Raw genomic sequence first — 23,311 nt, 5'->3', positions numbered from 1 at the left:
AAAACAAAAATTATTTTTCCTTATGAAACATCCATATATATTTAGCCGACCGTCCCCACTTGGGATCAAGCGGTAAACCGGATATGGTATTACTTATATGTCTGTGAAAAGAGATCCCTCCAAGTGAAGAGATCCCTCCAAGTAGCAATACAGGCTCCAGCCGCACAAACAACTGATTGTCCAGCAATGATGAAGCAACGGATACTGCATGTCTAAAAAATGCACACAATACCTTCCTTCAAGAACGATTTTCATTTATTAACGATTGCTCTTTTTCCCTGGGTTTGTACTCACTTTGTGGAAACTTTCGGATAATATTCAATCAACTTTATTCCTAACCTCTTCACGCTTAAGGGGAACAACAAATATTATTGCCTAAGCGCAATTTTGCAGTTTTGACATCACAACTACGTCGTGAATCCAGGTAGAGTGTACCTTCTTTTTTTTAAGGACAAATTGGGCTTTCATTTGGTGGTAAATGGTAATGGATATCTTCTGATTTATTTTTATTTTTTTGTTATCAAAGAAAATCTAGTTCAAAATAGGAAAAAAAACAAAAACATTTTTTTTAAAAAATGTAGTTGCATATTTCTTGTTTCTACCATAACCTACCACCAAAGAACAACCCAAAATAAATTCTCCCGCTCCTAAAGATCGCAGCAATGTTAGTTGTTGTTTGTACCCATAGTACAGCCTACAAACAATAGTGTGAGTTTTTTTGTCCTACCTCTGACACTAACTGACACTGATACTAATTTAAAAATAAATAAAAATCCTGCCCTAATATACTTACCCTGATCTTTTACCCTGAGGATCTTTGACCCAAACACTAACCCTGATACTGATTAGATAAAAACTTTGATCTGGGTATTTTTAATTTTATTTTTTATTATTATTATTATTTTTTTACACACCCTTTTTTTTCTCTCTGCAAGGACAGAGAATACAATGTATATTTTGTCTCCATTCACAGAGAGAAATACAGGGTCAGGCTTCACACCGACTGATCACTGTGGTAGCCAATGAGAGACTACCACAGCAATCAGGTGACCCGGGATCAGGAGTTTCGGGTCCCAATCGTGAGTAAGGAAACCCTGGTCTCTGTGATGCGAGATCGCTGTGTCACACTCCCAGGACAAAGACAGATATGCAAATATGCGGCCCCATGGCAAAAAGCCCATCCAGTGAGGCTGCATAATATATGTGTTATGTCAGCTTAAAGGGGTTAACAAAAACAAACAAGTAAACTCTTATTAGAGGTACTGCATGCACATGTACTAACAGTGCATCCGGAAAGTATTCACAGTGATTCCCTTTTCCCTTTCATTATTTTCCCCAAAATTCTTTAAACAATACCATAATGACAATGTGAAAGAAGATTATTTGAAATCTTTGCAAATGTATAAAAAATTAAAAAAAATCCCAAGTACAGAAGTATTCACAGCCTTTGCTCAATACTTTGTTGGAGCTCCTTTGGCACCAAGTCTCTTTGAGTATGATGCCACAAGATTGGCACACTTATTTTTGGGCAGTTTCTCCCATTCTTCTTTGCAGGAATTTTTTTTTTTTTCATATGCATTGCCTTTTCCAATGCTCCTTGTTGCAGTGACCAGTTACAGGTGAGGGCAGTGCCCACTTTTGTTATTATGAATTATATTGGCCAGGCAATGCACTGACCCCTTTGCTGCCATAGTGCTATTATGGGCTGGGTGTTCAGTGTACACTTGTGCCTTTAAGAAGAGGTGATCTCCTTTCAGGTTTATCTGCCCTACACCTGTCCATTTAAATGCATGTGCTTCCATTGTTGGAGACTCACAGAAATTAGAGTTAGGTCCACAGAAAATGGGGTACCTGTGGCTTACGCATGTATTTGCAAAAGTGTGCAACTAAACCCCTGTTTTTAACGCATACTGTTGGACGGGTCAATTTGGTTGGTCGCAGGCTGGTCGGTAAGTTGAGCTTGGAAATTTCTTTGTTTTTTTTTTCAATGCTGCATCTGTCCCCCCACTGGCTCTGACACTGAGAACTTAGCGATCAAACACCGCCGATTGCTCAGTTCTCACAGCTCTCTGAGCAGAGAGCTAGTGACTGTCAGTCATCGATCTCTGCTCTGCCCCCCCATGTGCTGGGCTGTGGAGGGGGTTGGAGCAGCCGGTTTAGGCTCTCAGCAGCTCACTGAAAGGCTGAGCCAGGTGGCGGTCCAGGCATGTGGGTGGATCCCAACTTCATTGTCACGATCTTGCTCGAGATTGAACCGGCTCTGTGACGTCAGCCGACAGCAGGCTTCAGCCCACTGTCTACTGAAAATGGGTCACAGAATCCATAGGTGCAGTATAGCCAAACAAGTACTCCCTTAACCTGTTCCCGACCGTCCGCCGTATAACAGTTATACGGTGGCAGGCAGCCGCTCCCAGGCAAATAGCTGTAAGTCCCTCGCATACACGAGGCTAGGGGGTGAGCACGTGCCGCCAGTGGCGCGCTCGCGACAAACGGGGAAGCCGATGCAGCGGGCAGGCAGCTCCGATTGCCGCCCGACACCCGCGATCGTTCCCCACTGAGAGAGAAGGAAGGTCAGCTGTTGTAAACACAGCTGACCATTCTTCTGGAATGATCACAGAACGCATGTGATCCTTCTATATAGGATCACATGTCTCTATGGTCATTTCAGAAGCCACGCCCCCTCACAGTTAGAATCACTCCCCTAGGGTCACATTTAACCCCTTGATCACCCATAATGTTAACCCCTTCCTTGCCAGTGTCATTATTACAGTAACAGTGCATATTTTTAGCACTGATTACTGTAGTAATGTCACTAGTCCCCCCAAAAGTGTAAAAAATGTCAGTCAGGGGTCCGATCTGTCCGCCGCAATGTCACAGTCCCGCATAAAATCGCAGATCGCCGCCATTTAAAAAAAAAAACAATAAAAATTACAAATCTTTCTTAGTTAGTAGACGCAATAACTTTTGTGCAAACCAATCAAAATATACTTATTGCATTTTTTTTTTTACCAAAAATGTGTAGCAGAAAACAAATTGGCCAAAAATGTTAAAAAAATTTTGATTTTTAAATTTTTTTTGAGAATGTCATATAGCCAAATGTGAAAAATATTGTTTTTTTTTTTTTTCAAAATTGTCGCACTTTTTGTTTATAGCGCAAAAAAATTAAAAAAATCGCACAGGTGATCAAATACCACCAAATAAAAGCTCTATTTGTGGGAAAAAAAGAACATCCGTTTTTTTTAGGTACAGCGTCGCACGACCGTGCAATTGTCCGTTAAAGTAACGCAGTGCCGAATCACAAAATAGGGCCTGGTCAGGAAGGGGATAAATCCTTCCGGTCCTAAAGTGGTTAATGGATCAACCCAGCACTGTGCCTGGCTGCAGTCTTCTCTCCTCTCTCTCTTCATACAAGAAATGACAGGCAGCAGGTGGAGCCATTGGCTCCTGCTGCAGTCAGTCATATTCAGTGAGGAGGGAGCAGAGGGCGGGGATGAGCCGGACTGTGTATGTCTATTGGAATCGATCCCATAGCAAACAGCTTGGTAGAGAGAGGAGGAGCCTAGAGTGCCTGTGGGAGACCCCAGAAGAGGTGGTTTGGGCCACTCTGTGCAATATCATTGCAGTATCACATGTTTGTTATTTTTGTGGAAAAAAGCCTTTAAAACCATTTTATGTGGTTTCTCGTGGTGTGCATTCGTTTTTTTTAGGCTTTTTTCTTCTTCATTTTCACCTGATGACCTGACCATTCTTGACCAATCGGTAATTTTTAACTTTCTTTAACCACTTAAGCCCCGGAGGATTTGGCTGCTAAAGGACCAGACCCCTTTTTTCAACTTGGCACTTCGTGACTTTAACTGATAATTGCGCGGTCATGCAATGCTGTACCTAAACGAAATTTACGTCCTTTTTTTCCCACAAACAGAGCTTTCTTTTGGTGGTATTTGATCACCTCTGCGCTTTTTATTTTTTGCGATATTAATAAAAAAAGAGCGAAAATTTTGCAAAAAAATGACATTTTCAACTTTGTCTTTTAAAAAATATCCAATATACTCAATTTATGTCATTTTTTTTGGCCAAAATATATTTAGCTACATGTCTTTGACAAAAAAAAAATCAATGAGTGTATTTTTATTGGTTTGCGCAAAAGTTATAGCGTCTACAAACTATGGTGTAAATACAATAATAAATAAATTTACGAAGCTTTAATTTCTGACTGCCTATCTCATTTCATGAAGTGCTAAAATGGCGGGGCAGTACAAAACCCCCCCAAACTACCACTTTTTGGAAAATAGACATCCTAAGGAATGTTCTGAGAGGCATGTTGAGCTCATTGAATATTTTATTTTTTTGTCACAGGTGTTTGAAAAATGACTAAAAAATTTTTTTTTTTTTTTTACACAAAGTTGTCATTGAAATGATATATTGCTCACACATGCCATGGGTATATGTGTAATTACACCCCAAAATATATTCTGCTGCTTCTCCTGAGTACAGGGATACCACATATGTGAGACTTTTTGGGAGCGTAGCTGTGTACGGGAGCCCGAAAACAAATCACCACCATCAGAATTTCAAAGGGTGTACATTTTTCATTGCATTTTCTCACTACCTATAACGGTTTAGGAGGCCCTGAAATGTCAAGATACCACAAAACCCCCCCAAATGACCCCATTTTGGAAAGTAGACACCCCAAGCTGTTTGCTGAGAGGCATGGTGAGTCCATGGAATATTTTATATTTTGCCACAAGTTTCGGGAAAATTACAATTTTTTTTTAATTTTTTTTTTTTACACAAAGTTGTCATTGAAATGATATATTGCTCACACATGAGAAAGCCTGAAAGTGGAGGTTGGTTTTCGGGGTCCTGTACTCGGCTAGACTGCAAAAAAGTCTCACACATGGGGTATCCCTGTACTCAGGAGAAGCAGCAGAATGTATTTTGGGGTGTCATTTCACATATACCCATGGCATGTGTGAGCAATATATCATTTACTGACAGCTTTGTGTAAAAAAAAAAAAAATATATATATATATATATTTCCCGGAACTTGTGGCAAAATATAAAATATTCCATGGACTCACCATGCCTCTCAGCAAACAGCTTGGGGTGTCTACTTTCCAAAATGGGGTCATTTGGGGGGGTTTTATGCTATCTTGGAATTTTAGGGCCTCCGAAACTGTGATAGGTAGTCAGGAGTGAAATCAACAATTTACGCCTTTGGAAAGCCTGAAAGTGGGGACTGGTTTTCGGGGACCTGTACTCGGCTAGACTGCAAAAAAGTTTCACACATGGGGTATCCCTGTACTCAGGATAAGCAGCAGAATGTATTTTGGGGTGTCATTTCACATATACCCATGGCATGGGTGAGCATTATATCATTTACTGACAACTTTGTGTAAAAAAAATAAATAAAAAAAAAAAAAAATTATTTTCCCGAAACTTGTGGCAAAATATAAACCATTCCATGGACTCCCCATGCTTCTCAGCCAATAGCTTGGAGTGTCTACTTTGCAAAATGGGGTAATTTGGTGGGGTTTTGTGCTATCTTGAAATTTCAGGGCCTCTGAAACTGTGACGGGTAGTCAGGGGTAAAATCAGCAATTTACGCCATTAGAAAACCTGAAGATGTGGATTGGTTTTCGGGGGCACGTACACAGCTAGGCTGCCAAAAAGTCTCACACATGGGGTATCCCTGTACTCAGGAGAAGCAGCAGAATGTATTTTGGGGTGTCATTTCACATATACACATGGCATGTGTGAGCAATATATCATTTAGTGACAACTTTCTGTAAAAAAACAACAAAAAAAAAAGAAATAATAATTTTCCCGACACTTGTAGCAAAATATAAAATATTCCATGGACTCACCATGCCTCTCAGCAAATAGCTTTGGGTGTCTACTTTTCAAAAAGGGGTCATTTGGGGGGTGTTTGAACTGTCCCGGCATTTTATGCTCAATCTTATCCACGCATCACCCACTCTTCTAACCACTTGAAAACCAAGCCTTTTCTGCGCCTTTTTGTTTACATGAAAAAATATTTTTTTTTTACTAGAAAATTACTTTGAACCCCCAAACATTATATATTTCTTACCAATCGGTAATTTTTAACTTTCTTTAACCACTTAAGCCCCGGAGGATTTGGCTGCTAAAGGACCAGACCCCTTTTTTCAACTTGGCACTTTGTGACTTTAACTGATAATTGCGCGGTCATGCAATGCTGTACCTAAACGAAATTTACGTCCTTTTTTTCCCACAAACAGAGCTTTCTTTTGGTGGTATTTGATCACCTCTGCGCTTTTTATTTTTTGCGATATTAATAAAAAAAGAGCGAAAATTTTGCAAAAAAATGACATTTTCAACTTTGTCTTTTAAAAAATATCCAATATACTCAATTTATGTCATTTTTTTTGGCCAAAATATATTTAGCTACATGTCTTTGACAAAAAAAAAATCAATGAGCGTATTTTTATTGGTTTGCGCAAAAGTTATAGCGTCTACAAACTATGGTGTAAATACTGAAATTTACGAAGCTTTAATTTCTGACTGCCTATCTCATTTCATGAAGTGCTAAAATGGCGGGGCAGTACAAAACCCCCCCAAACTACCACTTTTTGGAAAATAGACATCCTAAGGAATGTTCTGAGAGGCATGTTGAGCTCATTGAATATTTTATTTTTTTGTCACAGGTGTTTGAAAAATGACTAAAAAATTTTTTTTTTTTTTTTTTTTTTTTTACACAAAGTTGTCATTGAAATGATATATTGCTCACACATGCCATGGGTATATGTGTAATTACACCCCAAAATATATTCTGCTGCTTCTCCTGAGTACAGGGATACCACATATGTGAGACTTTTTGGGAGCGTAGCTGTGTACGGGAGCCCGAAAACAAATCACCACCATCAGAATTTCAAAGGGTGTACATTTTTCATTGCATTTTCTCACTACCTATAATGGTTTAGGAGGCCCTGAAATGTCAAGATACCACAAAACCCCCCCAAATGACCCCATTTTGGAAAGTAGACACCCCAAGCTGTTTGCTGAGAGGCATGGTGAGTCCATGGAATATTTTATATTTTGCCACAAGTTTCGGGAAAATTAAAATTTTTTTTTTTATTTTTTTTTTTTTACACAATGTTGTCACTAAAAGATAAATTTCTCACACATGACATGGGTATATGTGGAATGACACCCCAAAATACATTCTGCCGCTTCTCCTGAGTATGGGGATGCCCCATGTGTGAGACTTTTTGGGAGCCTAGCTGTGTACAGGACCGCGAAAACCAATCAACACTCTCAGGTTTTCTAATGGCGTAAATTGTTCATGTCACCTCTGCACTACCTGTCACAGTTTTGGAGGCCCTAAAATTCTAAGATAGCACAAAACCCCCCCAAATGACCCCATTTTGGAAAGTAGACACCCCAAGCTGTTTGCTGAGAGGCATGGTGAGTCCATGGAATATTTTATATTTTGCCACAAGTTCCGGGAAATATATATATATATATATTTTTTTTTTTTTACACAAAGTTGTCAGTAAATGATATATTGCTCACACATGCCATGGGTATATGTGAAATGACACCCCAAAATACATTCTGCTGCTTCTCCTGAGTACAGGGATACCCCATGTGTGAGACTTTTTTGCAGTCTAGCCGCGTACAGGACCCGGAAAACCAATCTGCACCTTCTGGCTTTCTAAGGGCGTAAATTGTTGATCTCACTCCTTACTACCTATCACACTTTTGAAGTCCATAAAAGGCCAAGATGGCACAAAACCCCCCCAAATGACCCCATTTTGCAAAGTAGACACTCCAATCTATTTGCTGAGAGGCATGGTGAGTATTTTGCAGCTCTCATTTTTTTTGGAAAATGAAGAAAAAACAGGAAAATGCATTTTTTTTCCCTCTTTTTTCAATTTCCAAAACTTTGTGACAAAAAGTGAGATCTGCAAAACACTCAACATGCCTCTCTGCAAATAGCTCAGGGTGTCTACTTTCCAAAATGGGGTCATTTGGGGGGGTTTTGTGCTATCTTGGAATTTTAGGGCCTCCGAAACTGTGATAGGTAGTCAGGAGTGAAATCAACAATTTACGCCCTTGGAAAGCCTGAAAGTGGAGGTTGGTTTTCGGGGTCCTGTACTCGGCTAGACTGCAAAAAAGTCTCACACATGGGGTATCCCTGTACTCAGGAGAAGCAGCAGAATGTATTTTGGGGTGTCATTTCACATATACCCATGGCATGTGTGAGCAATATATCATTTACTGACAGTTTTGTGTAAAAAAAAAATAAATATATATATATATATATATATATATTTCCCGGAACTTGTGGCAAAATATAAAATATTCCATGGACTCACCATGCCTCTCAGCAAACAGCTTGGGGTGTCTACTTTCCAAAATGGGGTCATTTGGGGGGGTTTTGTGCTATCTTGGAATTTTAGGGCCTCCGAAACTGTGATAGGTAGTCAGGAGTGAAATCAACAATTTACGCCTTTGGAAAGCCTGAAAGTGGGGACTGGTTTCGGGGACCTGTACTCGGCTAGACTGCAAAAAAGTTTCACACATGGGGTATCCCTGTACTCAGGATAAGCAGCAGAATGTATTTTGGGGTGTCATTTCACATATACCCATGGCATGGGTGAGCATTATATCATTTACTGACAACTTTGTGTAAAAAAAAAAAATAAAAAAAAAAAATAATTATTTTCCCGAAACTTGTGGCAAAATATAAACCATTCCATGGACTCCCCATGCTTCTCAGCCAATAGCTTGGAGTGTCTACTTTGCAAAATGGGGTAATTTGGTGGGGTTTTGTGCTATCTTGAAATTTCAGGGCCTCTGAAACTGTGACGGGTAGTCAGGGGTAAAATCAGCAATTTACGCCATTAGAAAACCTGAAGATGTGGATTGGTTTTCGGGGGCACGTACACAGCTAGGCTGCCAAAAAGTCTCACACATGGGGTATCCCTGTACTCAGGAGAAGCAGCAGAATGTATTTTGGGTGTCATTTCACATATACACATGGCATGTGTGAGCAATATATCATTTAGTGACAACTTTCTGTAAAAAAACAACAAAAAAAAAAAGAAATAATAATTTTACCGACACTTGTAGCAAAATATAAAATATTCCATGGACTCACCATGCCTCTCAGCAAATAGCTTTGGGTGTCTACTTTTCAAAAAGGGGTCATTTGGGGGGTGTTTGAACTGTCCCGGCATTTTATGCTCAATCTTATCCACGCATCACCCACTCTTCTAACCACTTGAAAACCAAGCCTTTTCTGTGCCTTTTTGTTTACATGAAAAAATATTTTTTTTTTACTAGAAAATTACTTTGAACCCCCAAACATTATATAGTTCTTTAAAGCAGAGGCCCTATAGAATAAAATGGTGGATGTTGCAAATTTTTTTGTCACACGGTATTTGCGCACAGATTTTCCAAACGCAATTTTTGCGAAAAAAATACATTTTTTTAAAATTTATTGCACAAATACACTATATAATTCCAATTTGTTTGGTAAAATTTAAAAGATGATCTTATGCTGAGTTCATAGACACCTGACATGACATGCTTTAAAAATTGCGCACACCTGCGCAGCGGCAAAAACGTACGTACATTTTTAAAAACCTTTAAAAGTCTCTACAGGTTACCACTTTAGACTTACAGAGGAGGTCTACTGCAAGAATTACCGCACTCGATCTGGCGATCGCGGCGATACCTCACATGCATGCTGAAATTGCGGTTTACATATGACACTAGACCAACGCTTGCGTGTGCCATTGCGCGCAAGCACGGGGAAAGGGGGGGGGCTCGATTTTTTTTTTTTTTTGCTCTTTTATGTTATTTTGACACCTTTCCTTTAATTTTTTTTTTTTTAAATCATTTTTATTGCTATCACAGTGAATTTAGATATCCCCTATGATAGCAATCGGTAGTGACAGGTACTCTTTTTTTTAAAAATTGGGGTCTTTTATACTCTAGATCTCTCCTCTGACCTTAATGCTTCTGACCACGCCAAAATTGGTGTGATAAAATACTTTCCCAATTTCCCAATGGCCCTGTTTATTTCTGGCGAAAAAGAAGTCATGAAATGCTCGTAGCCTCCGGCATCTTAGGCCATAGAGATGATTGGAGCCATTCTAATCTTCAATTAGCTCTATGGTTAGATAACTGAACCACCGGCTGCACTCTCGGGTTAACCGGTGGGACAGGAGAGCCCGAGAAAAACCACGGAAGGCTGCGGAGGGCGGCGGTGGGGGGGGGGCCCTCCCACTGCATGTAAAAGCAGTCTAGCGGCCAATTACCTGCTAGGATTGCTTTTACATGTAAGCCGACCGCTGGCTGTAAAAAACGATACCAAGATGATGCCTAAATCTGCAGGCATCATCCTGGTATAACCACTCAAAGTCCAGCAACGTACCAGTACATTGCTAGTCCTTGTTTGGCATATAGTTTTTTTTTTTTTTCATGCAGCCTGTGGGCTGAACGGAAAAAAAGAGAACCTATCAGAAATCAGCACAGGAATAATGCGTAGTATTACTCATCATTAACCGCCCAAACAACCACCCACTGAATTTAATGATGGGTATACACGACACTATCCACGTATACCAAAATAGGATTTTAACTGCAGTGCTGAAATCAGAAAATCACCACAGCTGCTATCAGCAAAGGTATCCATATATGCTGAGCGCAAACACTGTTTGTGTCAGAATATATAAAATCAATGCGTGGTAGCCGACGAGTACCTGCAAGAGAAACAGGTCACAAAAGAATGAAAAAACAAAGTACATTAAAAAAAAGTACATTAGGAAGAGTAGGACATATAAAATGACTGACAACAACAAAAGTTTTTGGATTCTCATCATTAACCGCCCAAACAACCACCCACTGAATTTAATGATGGGTATACACGGCACTATCCACGTATACCAAAATAGGATTTTAACTGCAGTGCCGAAATCAGAAAATCACCACAGCTGCTATCAGCAAAGGTATCCATATATGCTGAGCGCAAACACTGTTTGTGTCAGAATATATAAAATCAATGCGTGGTAGCCGACGAGTACCTGCAAGAGAAACAGGTCACAAAAGAATGAAAAAACAAAGTACATTAAAAAAAAGTACATTAGGAAGAGTAGGACATATAAAATGACTGACAACAACAAAAGTTTTTGGATTCTCATCATTAACCGCCCAAACAACCACCCACTGAATTTAATGATGGGTATACACGGCACTATCCACGTATACCAAAATAGGATTTTAACTGCAGTGCTGAAATCAGAAAATCACCACAGCTGCTATCAGCAAAGGTATCCATATATGCTGAGCGCAAACACTGTTTGTGTCAGAATATATAAAATCAATGCGTGGTAGCCGACGAGTACCTGCAAGAGAAACAGGTCACAAAAGAATGAAAAAACAAACAAAGGACATTTAAATGTACAGTAAGAAGAGTATAAGGACATATAAAATGACTGACACAACAACAGTTTTTGGATCCTTTTATTTTTCTTTCTAACTGTTTCTTCATGTCTTGATTTGGGACTGCGATCTTCTGCGATCTTCTCTTCCAGCTTGGGTCTCTCAAAATGTCGATGGACATCCAACATCCTTCGAGACCCTGTGTTTGTGTGCCCTACACTGTGTCGTGCTGTAGCCTACACTAATACTCCACTAGTGTATGGTAGCGCTCAAAACATTCCCCGATGCAGAGACCAGGTTGGTCAGGACATTTGGGACAATAATAACGGGTGTCACGCCTAAATCCGCGCCTGCTACAGACACGACATCTTCTTTGGGGCCATCTTTGGGTAGGGGTACTCGGGAGGGCATAAGGAAAATGCCTCTCATGCAGCCGGCTCACTGCATCTGGAAGGGGAAGTTGGGCAGGCATGCCTCCTGGGTACAGGTAGGCAAGGATGATCTCTTCCTGGAATTCCCGGAAAGATCCAGTTCGTCCTGACGCCCTGTATAGGACAAAGGCGTTCAGCATAGCCAATTGGAATAAATAAACAGACACTTTTTTGTACCAGCGTCTGGCTTTACGGGCAACTAAATACGGCGCCAAAATCTGGTCGTTAAGGTCCACCCCTCCCATGTTAAGGTTATATTCGTGGACACAGAGGGGTTTCTCCACAACGCCAGTTGCCGTAGTGATTTGGATTGTCGTGTCTACGTGAAGGGAGGACAGAACATAAACATCCCGTGTATCCTTCCACTTCACCGCAAGCAATTTGTCTGTTTTCAAGCAGGCTCTCGCCCCCCGACTAAGACGGGAATCTACAAGCCGTTGGGGGAAGCCCCGGCGATTAGGTCGCACGGTGCCACATGCGCCAATTTGTAATTCGAGCAGGTGACTAAATAGTGGCACGCTTGTATAAAAGTTGTCCACGTACAAATGGTACCCCTTTCCGGATAAGGGTGACACCAAGTCCCAAACGATCTTACCGCTGCTCCCTATGTAGTCTGGGCAGTTGGGGGGCTCCACAGTGCTATCTTTTCCCTCATAGACCCGGAAACTAACTGTATAGCCTGTGGCCCTGTCACACAATTTATACAGTTTGACCCCGTATCTGGCACGCTTGCTGGGGAGGTACTGTTTCATAGCAAGGCGGCCAGTAAATTTAATCAGGGACTCGTCAACGCAGACAACTTGTTCGGGGTAAACAAGGCTGCAAACCGCTGATTGAAGTGGTCTATGAGGGGCCGAATTTTGTGGAGCCGATCGTATGCAGGGTCTCCCCGAGGACGACAGATTTCATTGTCGCTGAAATGCATAAATCGCAGAATTTGCTCATATCTCGCCCTGGACATGGAGGCAGAGTACATGCGCATATGGTGAAGTGGGCTAGTGGACCAATATAGCCGCAATTCACTCTGTTTAGTTATGCCCATGTGGAGGGAAAGGCCCAGAAAGATCTTAAATTCGGAAACCGTTAAAGGTTTCCAGCCGAATGGTCTGGCAAGGGGCGAATTTGGGTTGGCGGCGATGAACTGTTGTGCATATAAATTTGATTGATCCACAATAGATCTGAAAAGATCTTCCATGAAGAACAGCTCAAAAAAGTTCAGGGGCGTAAAACCAGCTGTCTCCACGTGGATTCCAGGTTGGCCGGTGAATGGGGGAAGTACTGGCGCTGTAGTATCAGTGGGTTGCCAATTAGGAAATGCCAGCGCATCAGGGAGGGCACTATGGGCTCTACGGGCCTGTCTTCGAATACGCGGTGGCTGCAGGCCACTACTTGTGCTAGCCACCGCACCAGCTTCAACTGCACTTAGGGGACTCGCCACGTCACCAGGTCTTACTGCAGTGCTGGTTGTACTAGGTCCAGGGTGTACTAGGCCGCTGGCGCTTGCCAGGTCGCCAGAAGGATGAGCGGCACTAGTACCCACACTCTGCTCCATACGAGCACCCTGCGATTCCTGCATCTCATCAACTCCAGAATGGGGTCGGGTACGCCTGGGTCTAACAGGGACCCATCTGTCGTCGGAGCTATCTGTCAGGGAGCCGCTGCCGTCATCAGGTTCATATACTGACCCTGATTTGGTCATTGTAGCTTCCCCTTCGCTATCAGATGACTCGGTCAGCATAAAACTGATAAGCTCTTCATCACTGTACGAACGTTTAGACATTTTGGTAACTAAATTTACCCGTACAGTGATGCGACTCACAGGTAATAAAAGCACCTGGTTGTCGAAGATTATTTCAAGCGCTACCAAAAAAACTGCTAATGCTAGCAGGGATCAGGCCTGACTCTGCTAACACAGCGGTTTTGTGTCTTGTGTTTTTTTGTAAGTGACAGTAATCTATTGATTACTACACTTACCTGGGTGAAAGGGTTAAACGCAGGTGCTGGCAGGAATCAGTGCTGATCGTGCAAACACTGCGTTTTGGGAACCCTAAACTATGGGGGCGCTAGTATAGTTCTGATCAGATCAGATATTGATCTGTTCAAACACTATACTAGAAATGGAAGTGTATGTGCGTGCGTGCGTGCGTGCGTGTGTGTGTGTGTGGCAATCAAGGGGTTATTTCTAAACTATGCGCTGGGGATCTGGGGGGGGGGGGTGGCGGGGACCCTAAACCTCCTTTGGGAAAGAAACTAGCTAGCTAGAGCAACCTCAAGTCACAATGACACCAATACAAAATACAGTAAAAACAGTATATTATGTGTGTATTAGTGCTAATGTGAAAGAGGGTGTAGGGGTTAACGGGATGTGATCAGGGGGGGATCAGGGGTTTAAATCTTTATTGGAAGGGGCTGGCGGGTATCCTAAGGATAAAAGGAACGGTGGCAAGCGCTAAACCTGGTCACAAGTCACACTTATACGGGTATATAGAAAATGCTATATACTGTATACAGTGTGCGTTGTGGCAGGGGGTGTAGGGGTGATCAGGGGGGGATCAGGGGATTAAATCTTTATTGGTGCGGGTGGGGGGGACCCTAAACCTCCTTGGGACAGAAACTTAGTCGCCTGCGCTAATTCTGATCACAATCACACTAATACAAAAATACAAAAACACAGTATATTACGTTTGTATTAGTGCTGATGTGACAGAGGGTGTAGGGGTTAACTAGCAGTGATCAGGAGGGGATCAGGGGGGATCAGGGGCTCAAATCTTTATTAGGGGGGGGTGGCGGGTAATTCAAGTGGAAAAGGGGGGGGTCGCAAGCGCTAGACCTGACCACAAATCACACTTATACGGGTATATAGCAAAATGCTATATACTGTATACGGTGTGTGTTATGGCAGGGGGTGTAGGGGTGATCAGGGGGGGGTCAGGTGGTTAAATCTTTATTGGGCGGGTGGCGGGGACCCTAAACCTTCTTGGGACAGAAACTTAGTCGCCTGCGATAATTCTGATCACAATGACACTAATACAAAAATACAAAAATACTGTATATTGCGTTTGTATTAGTGCTGATGTGACAGAGGGTGTAGGGGTTAACGGCGGTGATCAGGGGGGGTTCAGGGGGGATCAGTGGGTTAAATCTTTATTAGGGGGGGTGGGGGGTAATTTGAGTGGAAAAGGGGGGGTCGCAAGTGCTACACCTGTTCACAAATCACACTTATACAGGTATATAGGTATATGCTATATGCTGTATATAGTGTGTGTTGTGTCAGGTGCTGTAGGGGTTAATTGGGGGGGCGATCGGGGGTGAAATGTGCCTATCTAGCTGTGTGTGGTGTGCTTGGTGCAATTACTCACAGTTAGAAGTGCTCTCCTCTCACGCTGGATCCAAAAAGACCGTTGTGAGGGGAGGGCACATCTCCTCTAAGCCTGTGTTTACATTTCACAGGCTTAGAGGATGATCTGATTGGGCAGGACCGATCAACAGGTCCAGACCAAAAATGATTGGCCTGGACCTGATGACTGATCGGTTCTGAACCCAATCGAGTCATCGGCGGCGGCGGCGGGGCGCGGGAGCGCGCACAGGGCCGGCAAAAAGTGCTGACGTAGGCCTACGTCAGTTTGCCTGGCCGGGGCTGAGTGCCGATGTAGATCGTCGTGCACCGGTCGTTAAGTGGTTAACAGACCAAGCTGTCCAACTAAAGTCACAGTTAAAGGGTTGAGACTTAAAGGGGGAGATTTACTAAAACTAGAGCACTCAGAATCTGGGGCAGGTGTACATGGTAGCCAATCACCTTCTAACTTCAGCTTGTACATAAAGCTTTGACAATAAAATCTGGAAGCTGATTGGTTCCTATGAAGAGCTGCACCAGATTTTGCACACTCTAGTTTTAGTAAATTCCTGGCCAGGAAGAACAACAATAGTTTTGAAATATGAGCTGCTTGCTCTATAGTTCTAGCACTCATCTATTAGATTTAAAGCGGAGTTCCGGCCTCAAATACCTTTTTTAACTAAAAATACCCCTATAATACTAATCCATCGCCCTTTACAGAACCGCTATTCTCTTACTTACAAGGTGTATAGTATTGGATTTTAGTGAAAATCTTACTTTTAAAAACGCTGTCTGGGCGAGGCCATCTTGGATGTGGGCATCTGAAGCCGCAGTGCAATCTGCTGTGTCCTTCTTCCTGATTCCAGGGAGTGTTCTGGGAGTTCTTCCTTATTACAGCCTCCTGGGAGTGATGACAAACAGCTCCCAGGATGCAATGCAAAGGTAGAAGTGATGTCGGTGGCTGCGGCCACAGAGGGGGGAGAAGGAGGAAGTACAATCAAAAATGCCCTGAAAATAAGGTAAGGGACCCCCCAAAAAAATTGAAAATGCCCAATTGTTGATCAGCATAGCGAGCACTCCAGGGATCACTAAAGTTGCAAAATAGGCCGGAACTCCACTTTAAGCAGTAAAGTGCTGTATGATTACCTAAAGTCACCCTAGACAGTTAGAAAATGACAGTCTGAATATAGTTAGTGGCTTTGGTGAGTCACAGGCTGTTTTAATTGCAGTTATAAAGACAAATGTACATTAGAATCAAATTCAAATCCAATGCAGAGTGTTTTAGGTGATATGATTTTTTTAACCTGCTTTTGAGTAGCTTTTTCTGCTTAAATACCTGTGTATATACAGTATACGTCTCATTAGTGGTAACCGTAACCGTATCAATTTCTGCCTCTCTGATAAGTTTTCAATGACACCATTGTTTCTTTTAGCTATCTGTAAGGGCATAATTCTTCCTAACGATGACAAGAATAAGGAGAATTCTTCCCACTGACTGTCACACTAATGTGTCATGACATGAGTTGTAGAATTTAAGATTTTAGCAGGGTTTCCCCCGAGACCAGAAATTATTTCAAGGGTTCCTCTGTCTTGAAAAGGTTGTGAAAGGCTGGTCTACATGGACTTTCACAGGCTTCTACCACAAGCTAACGTTCATTGGTTTTCAGCAAGATTGGCCATATGGAGCAGTTGTCTTTGTAACAGGAACAACAGGCTGGGAACTCTGGGGCAAGGAGTGTAGTAACTGTGCACAATGAATAATTAAATATTTAAAGTGTATATCTAGTCCAGATTTTTTAGTTTTGGATAGAGTAGGTAAAGTTTAAAGTTGTTCTAAAGGCTCAATGTTATTTTACCCTAATGCATTAAAGTGGATGTAAACCCTCACATATACCCAGTGAAGTGTACAGTGTAATCGATGAAACAAATCCTCCTACATAAGTTTTACTTGTATATCTGCTGTCTTCAGCTTTATATATTCTTTAGAAAGTGCCCATTGTGTTAGAGATTGGGAGTGTAGTGAAGCCTTACATTGTGTGACAGCCGATTGGAGGAAAGGCACACACCCCCACTCCACATAGGCAGAGGAAGGATGAGCTGTGCTGTGACAAGACCAGCTGTCTGCTAATCTATTTATAGCAACCTCCCACTACACAAATTTCAGCCTGGTTTTATATCAGTTGATGGAGAAGTTGTCAGAAGTTATCAAGTTGATAACAGAAGAACGGAGCAAGAGAAAGCCACGGAACTTGGGGCTTTGGAGAGAGATAAGAAAACACTGCAGATAGATATGCTTAGGTCAAATTTCATGAATCAGGTTTACATCAACTTTAAGGTAAAAAAAAACACCTAGGTGCAGCTCCTCCCCCAGCCCCCCTTATACTTAACTGAGCTCCATCCTGATCCAGCAATGTCTATGAGAGCAGCAGCTCTCCCGGGTCTCTCTCCCCTCATTGACTTACATAGCAGAGGGAACTATTGGCTCCTGCTGCTGTTAATCCCAGACAGTGAGCCATGAGGAGAGAGCAGGTGGCAGGCCGACCAACGCGCTGTGCATGAGTGGACACACAGAGCATGGCTCGGGAGTGAGCCTGCTTAAGTGCCCCCATAGCAAGAGGCTTGCTATTGGGGGCAATCAGCAAGGAGAAACCAGGACCGCCATCGGGGGGCCTCAAAAAGAAGAGAATCGGAGCTGCTTTAGGCAAAACCATTACACAGAGCAGGTAAGTATGACATGTTTGGTAATTTTTTTTTTTTTATAGAATCTTTTCCACTTGCCGACCAAAATATGTATATATGCATTGCGGCTCGCAAGTGGTTTAATGAGGATAAGCCTGAAGCCATAACCCCAGTATCTTTTTTTTCATTTTTTTTCAGTCGGCAATTGGTTTATTAAATTAAAACGCAGCCTGAGTGGCCAATTAGCTGCTGGATCGCTTTCCGAAGCAGCTGGTGGAATTGCCCCAGGCCACTCCCTGAACTGTCGGGTCACACGGCTGGCCATAGAGGTTACCAGAGACCAGATCGTCTCTGACTGCCTCTATGGTCTTGGAGGACCGGAGCAACATCATGACGTTACTTCCGGTCTAGGGCAGAAGTAAACATTCTTTTTTTAAATCAAAAGATCAAAAAGTTTTTTTTTCTCTCCATAACGAGGACCTGTCATCCCTTATTTCTATTATAAAAGATATTTACTTGTAAACATTTTTAAAGCGTTGCCTATGGAGATTTTTAAATATTGTAGTTTGTCGAAATTCCTCCAGCATGCGCAATTTTAAAGCGTGACAGGTTAGGTATCTATTTACTTGGCGTAACACAATTTTTCATACTTCACAAAAAATTGCATTATATATTATGGTTATTTATTTTATTTTTTTTATATACTAAAGTGTATTTTTTGCAAAGAAAAAATCCTTTTGAAAAACTGCTGTGCAAATACCGTGTGACATAAAATATTGCCATATTATTCTCTAGGGTCTCTGATAAAAAAAAATATATAAATATAAATATATATGTTTATGTATATATATATATATATATATATATATATATATATATATTTATATATATTGTTTCTCAGTAATTTTCTTGCAAACAATACTGATTTAAACTTGTAAACAAAAAGTTGCAGAAAAGGTCTGGTCTTCAGGCAGTTAAGATTCACTTTCAAAATGTTGTCGGGTCTTTATTGCTGTCTGTGTCTCCACTAGGAAGATCTACCCTTTTGTGTTTTTCCCAATGATTGTTGTCACTAGAACAGAAGGGGTTTTATAAATCCAAAATGTTACTGTTGTCACTGGAACAGAAAGTAAGGGGAGATCTTTTCTGGTGACAACTATCAAAGGCTTAGTTTACATTTGAAGTTCGGGAGCAGTAAAAACAGGCAAGCCGGATTTTTGCTGCTCTCCCAAACTGCAGAAGCAATTGTACAGAGGGTATACAGCACAGCAACATTTCCTCACTGTAGCCTTTAGAGGGCAGTCCTGCCTGCGGAACGTGACTCCTTCAAATGAATTGGGCTTTAATGCAACCACACGCAATACACGCAGTCACAGCGCGTTGTTAAAGGCTTTTAGAGGTTAAAACAGGCATTGAGGAGGCAACATAACATTACCGTAAAGGAGCCCTAAAAGATGATATCTCCTCACTTTAGAGAGATTTCCACTCATTTCTGGTTGTGTCTCAGGAAGTAAATGAATATCTTCCCACATATGATTTCCTAATATTATTATTTTACAAGATTTATATAGTGCCAACAGTTTGCCCAATGTTTTACAACACATGTGTCAAACACAAGGCCCGCGGGCCGAATGTTGCTCTCCAGGCCATTTCCTGTGGCCCTCGCAGCTCTCCTGCAGCTGCGGCGACTCCCTCATCTCTGTCCAAACCTTGTCTCAGCATTTGGCAGCAAAGAGGAGGACAGACTTCCTCAAACAGATTCTGCTCTGCTGCAGCACCCTCTCGTCTCTGCCTCCCCTGGTCTTAGCATTCATTAAACTCCTCTGGTCCTCCTCTAGAACCTGCACTTTCAGCTTCCCAGCTACATCCACAGCTTCTTCCAGGCAGCAGCACAAGGTAACGGGGGTGTACTGTGATGTAAAGAAGGTGGGGGACTTTTGACCTCTGATAACGGGGGGGGGGGGGGCTCTTGACATCTGATGTAATGGGGGGAGTAGGGTGCTTTGGAAAACTAGTCTAGATGCAACTGGCCCTTTGAGGGCAACCATAACGCTGATGCGGCCCGTGATGAAATTGAGTTTGACACCCCTGCTTTACAACTTAAGAGCAGACAGTACAGTTAAAATACAATTTAATACAAGAGGAATCAGAGGGCCCTGCTCATTGAGTCCCCGTTCACACTAAGGCGACCTGTGAGGCGACCTGGTCGCCTCACAGGTCGCCGTAGGTCGCCTTCCATAGGGAAGCTGCGGACCCGTTCTAATAGGAGCGACACAAGTCGCTCCGACTTAGAAAAAGGGTCCAGAGCTTCTTTGGGGCGACCCGGCGCGACCGTCATAGACTTCAATGTTATGAAGTCCGTGCCGGCCGCTCCCAGGTCGCGGCGCGCTGCTCGCACCGCGACCTCGGAGGTCGCCCCCCCCAAGTCGGATCACCCCTGTGTGAACGGGGCCTAAAGCTTACAATCTAAGATTCTATCGGAAATTAAGAAAAATGTTTTGTCAGGGAGATACACTTTAAAATTTCAGTGCTACATAAATTCTGGAAACAAATACATTTCTCTGGTGTGCAGCAACATATTTTGACGAGTACAAATCTCAGTTCAGTCTTGTTTTCAGCAGTTATTTTCACCCTTTGCCCCCAGCACGGAAGGATTTAAAGTATTTTGGAAAGAAAACAATGTTTAGGATGATAGATGAGCAGTCTGAAGTCGCTGCAGCTTACTCACAGATTACTCTGGTTAACATAACATGGAAGGTTTATTATGTAGCTCTAGAAATCAATTGCCTGACAATTTTTGCCTGTAAGGAAGATGATGTTGAAGACCATCTGGAAGTCTGCAGCCCATCTTATCAAAATAAACAACCTGTAGCTTGCAGCACTGTGCGAGGAAAGGCTTATGTTCCTCCTACATTTCCAGTGTAGTTATCAAGTCAGAAATAATGGCTATTGTTGAACTGGCTGCTCTGGCTATTTATTTTAATTACTGTTTTTTCCCCGTACCTCAGTAATACATGGTGTGTTTGCTTTAAATAGATTATATTCCAAACACATCTGATGATGAAGGAAGGTATAGGATCGGAAACCAGGCCAACGTTGGAATGTATAATCTGAACAAGCTGCTTCTAGCTTTGAACCCTCTTATGGACAGCAGACAAAGGCAGCTGTGAGTAACCCCCCCCCCCCCCAAGTCATAAACACCCTCATCCTGTCTGCACCTAGGACCCCTAGACGTTGGTACTGTGGCAACGGGGGCAGCCAGCGGGCGTGTGTGCTTTCCTGTACCCTCTTTGAAGATGTTGATACTGCGTCCCTCGGAGGATTATGACAGCTTAGAAAAATGTTATGTTGATAAATGACCAATGACAGATGGAATGAGCTGTTTATCTTAGCGGAGGAAGGCCAACCCATACTAAAAAACTGGAGTGACAACTTGGTGGAAGCATAATGAACATGCTAATTTATCCTAACTTGTATATATAGTAGTGTTTGGATTTTTTTAACAACTTTGATCTAGGTGGGTCTTGGCTGCATCTTCTGCAGTGTTGAGATTTTGCTTGTAAGAGTACCAACCTGGCAAACTGGAGCACAGTATACTGCCACGTAAAAAAAGTTCAACGAGCAATTGGGTACTGGCCTAAGATCTGATCATTTTCCTTAATAAAATTAGACCTTCCATTTTATATAAAACCCAAACTTTTTTGTCTAGTTTTCAACAGGGGGTGAGGAGTTATTTATGTATATGGCCCTGCTTAATTCACCCTCTCTTTTTTTTCTGCTGACCATTGTCACCAACATTGAAAATCTAAAAAAAGCAAGAATTTTTGAATTTCAGCAGAACTTGAATAGAAGGTGCATCTTCCAATAGAAGCAACTGTTTTTCTGTCACTTTGGAAGGATTTCCTCCCACTTCCTTTTACGTCTACCATACAGGAAGTGAATGGAAATCTCCCCAATGCCACACAGATTGCAAAAAAAAAGCCTGATAAGGGTTTTCATTCTTCTCTACTCTTTCCAAAACTGAAAGAAAAAGAAAACATTTTTGGCTTTTTAAAATACTTTAGGTTGGCTCACATATTTCAGATTTCATCTAGGTCTCTTAGCAGGTATATTTCACCATATATTTTTTTCACATAGCATATACTAAAGCTAGCCATAGACCAGCGGGTTGAAGGAAAAAAAACTGACCCGATTGCCCCATTCACACATTCAAGGTCGATGGGGGACCCCCCTCCACTGTGTCTTTGTATTCTGACAGCAGGGAGACTTTCCCACCATGAGAATACACTGATCGGCGCTGAAGCCTATTACCTGCAGTTCTGACTGAGTGGAAATTTTCCAGCATGGTGGTGGAACAGAAGTTGATCGGCAGATTGACTTCTTTTCAACTACAGTCGCCATACATAGATTGAAATTTGGCTGGTTGTCTGAATTTGACCAAGCTTCCATGACCCCTATACTAGACACCCTGGCATTAGGCTGACTTTCAGATTCTAAAAGGTAACTACTAGCTACAGACTTTTCCCCAGAGGAAGTCACCTTTGTCATCCAATCTTTCCCAGTGGGTAAAGCCCTTGGACCAGATGGCTTGCAAATTGAATTCTATAGAGCACATGCTGAAGTACTTGTCCCTAAGCTGGCCACCTTGTACAAAACCTGTTTGGTTTCAGGCTCCATACCTCCTTCTATGAAGGAGGTCCACATTATACTCATATCTAAGTCATCTAAGGACCCCAAGTTGTGCGCTTCATACTAGTCTTTTACTTTCCTTAATTGTGACTTGAAAATCCTTACAAAACTGCTGGCCAACAGGTTGAACAAGGTCATTAAATCTCTGGTGGATTCCGATCAAATGGGCTTTATGTCTGGAAGGTCTACAGATGTAAACATTCGCCAGTTATTTTCCCATATACATGCCCCCCATCTAAACCAAGGCACTAGAACGATCGCCACTCTAGACATAGAAAAGGCCTATTTGTGGGAGGTGATGAGAAGGATGGGATTCCCACTGCATTTCATAGCATGGATCCAAACACTGTACACAGGCCTCTGGCAGCAGGGCCGCTGTTAGAAATCATGGGGCCCCATACAGCCTACCTGACAGGGCCCCCCCTCCCTCGACCGCGCCCTCGACCCCACCCCTAGCCCTGTCAGTTATTAGGATATTTATTAGGCAACTACAGAATTTCCTCTGGTTATTGACAGGGAAGTTCTAAAATAAGGCATCTCTACTTAGAATGTGCATCATGTATAATACACTTATTACAAACCCAATAACCATTACTATAATATTCTAAACTTATACATATTATAAAGCAGCAGAGATGCCTTATTTTAGAAATGTTTGCAACTAATTAGCAGTGGTGAGCTCAGTTGTGTTTGGACCCTAGTCTGAACCCGCCTCCGCTATCCTGCCAGGAAGCTGTCACAGTGC

The 23,311-nt window shown here is 42.3% G+C and overlaps 1 pseudogene across 1 annotated transcript in view; it reads left to right on the top strand.

Annotated features, from left to right (window-relative positions):
* LOC309556432 (protein adenylyltransferase SelO, mitochondrial-like) overlaps positions 1–23,311 on the top strand; it is a 159,528-nt pseudogene that overhangs the window by 53,006 nt on the left and 83,211 nt on the right. Inside the window, exon 3 of the transcript in view lies at positions 20,914–21,043. The product of the transcript in view is annotated as a protein adenylyltransferase SelO, mitochondrial-like (transcript). The remainder of the gene's footprint in view (positions 1–20,913; positions 21,044–23,311) is intronic.

This window comes from Pelophylax lessonae, assembly GCF_965119305.1.
Source record: "Pelophylax lessonae genome assembly, chromosome: 5".
Taxonomy (NCBI): domain Eukaryota; kingdom Metazoa; phylum Chordata; class Amphibia; order Anura; family Ranidae; genus Pelophylax; species Pelophylax lessonae.
This window is presented reverse-complemented; position numbering and strand designations above follow the sequence as displayed.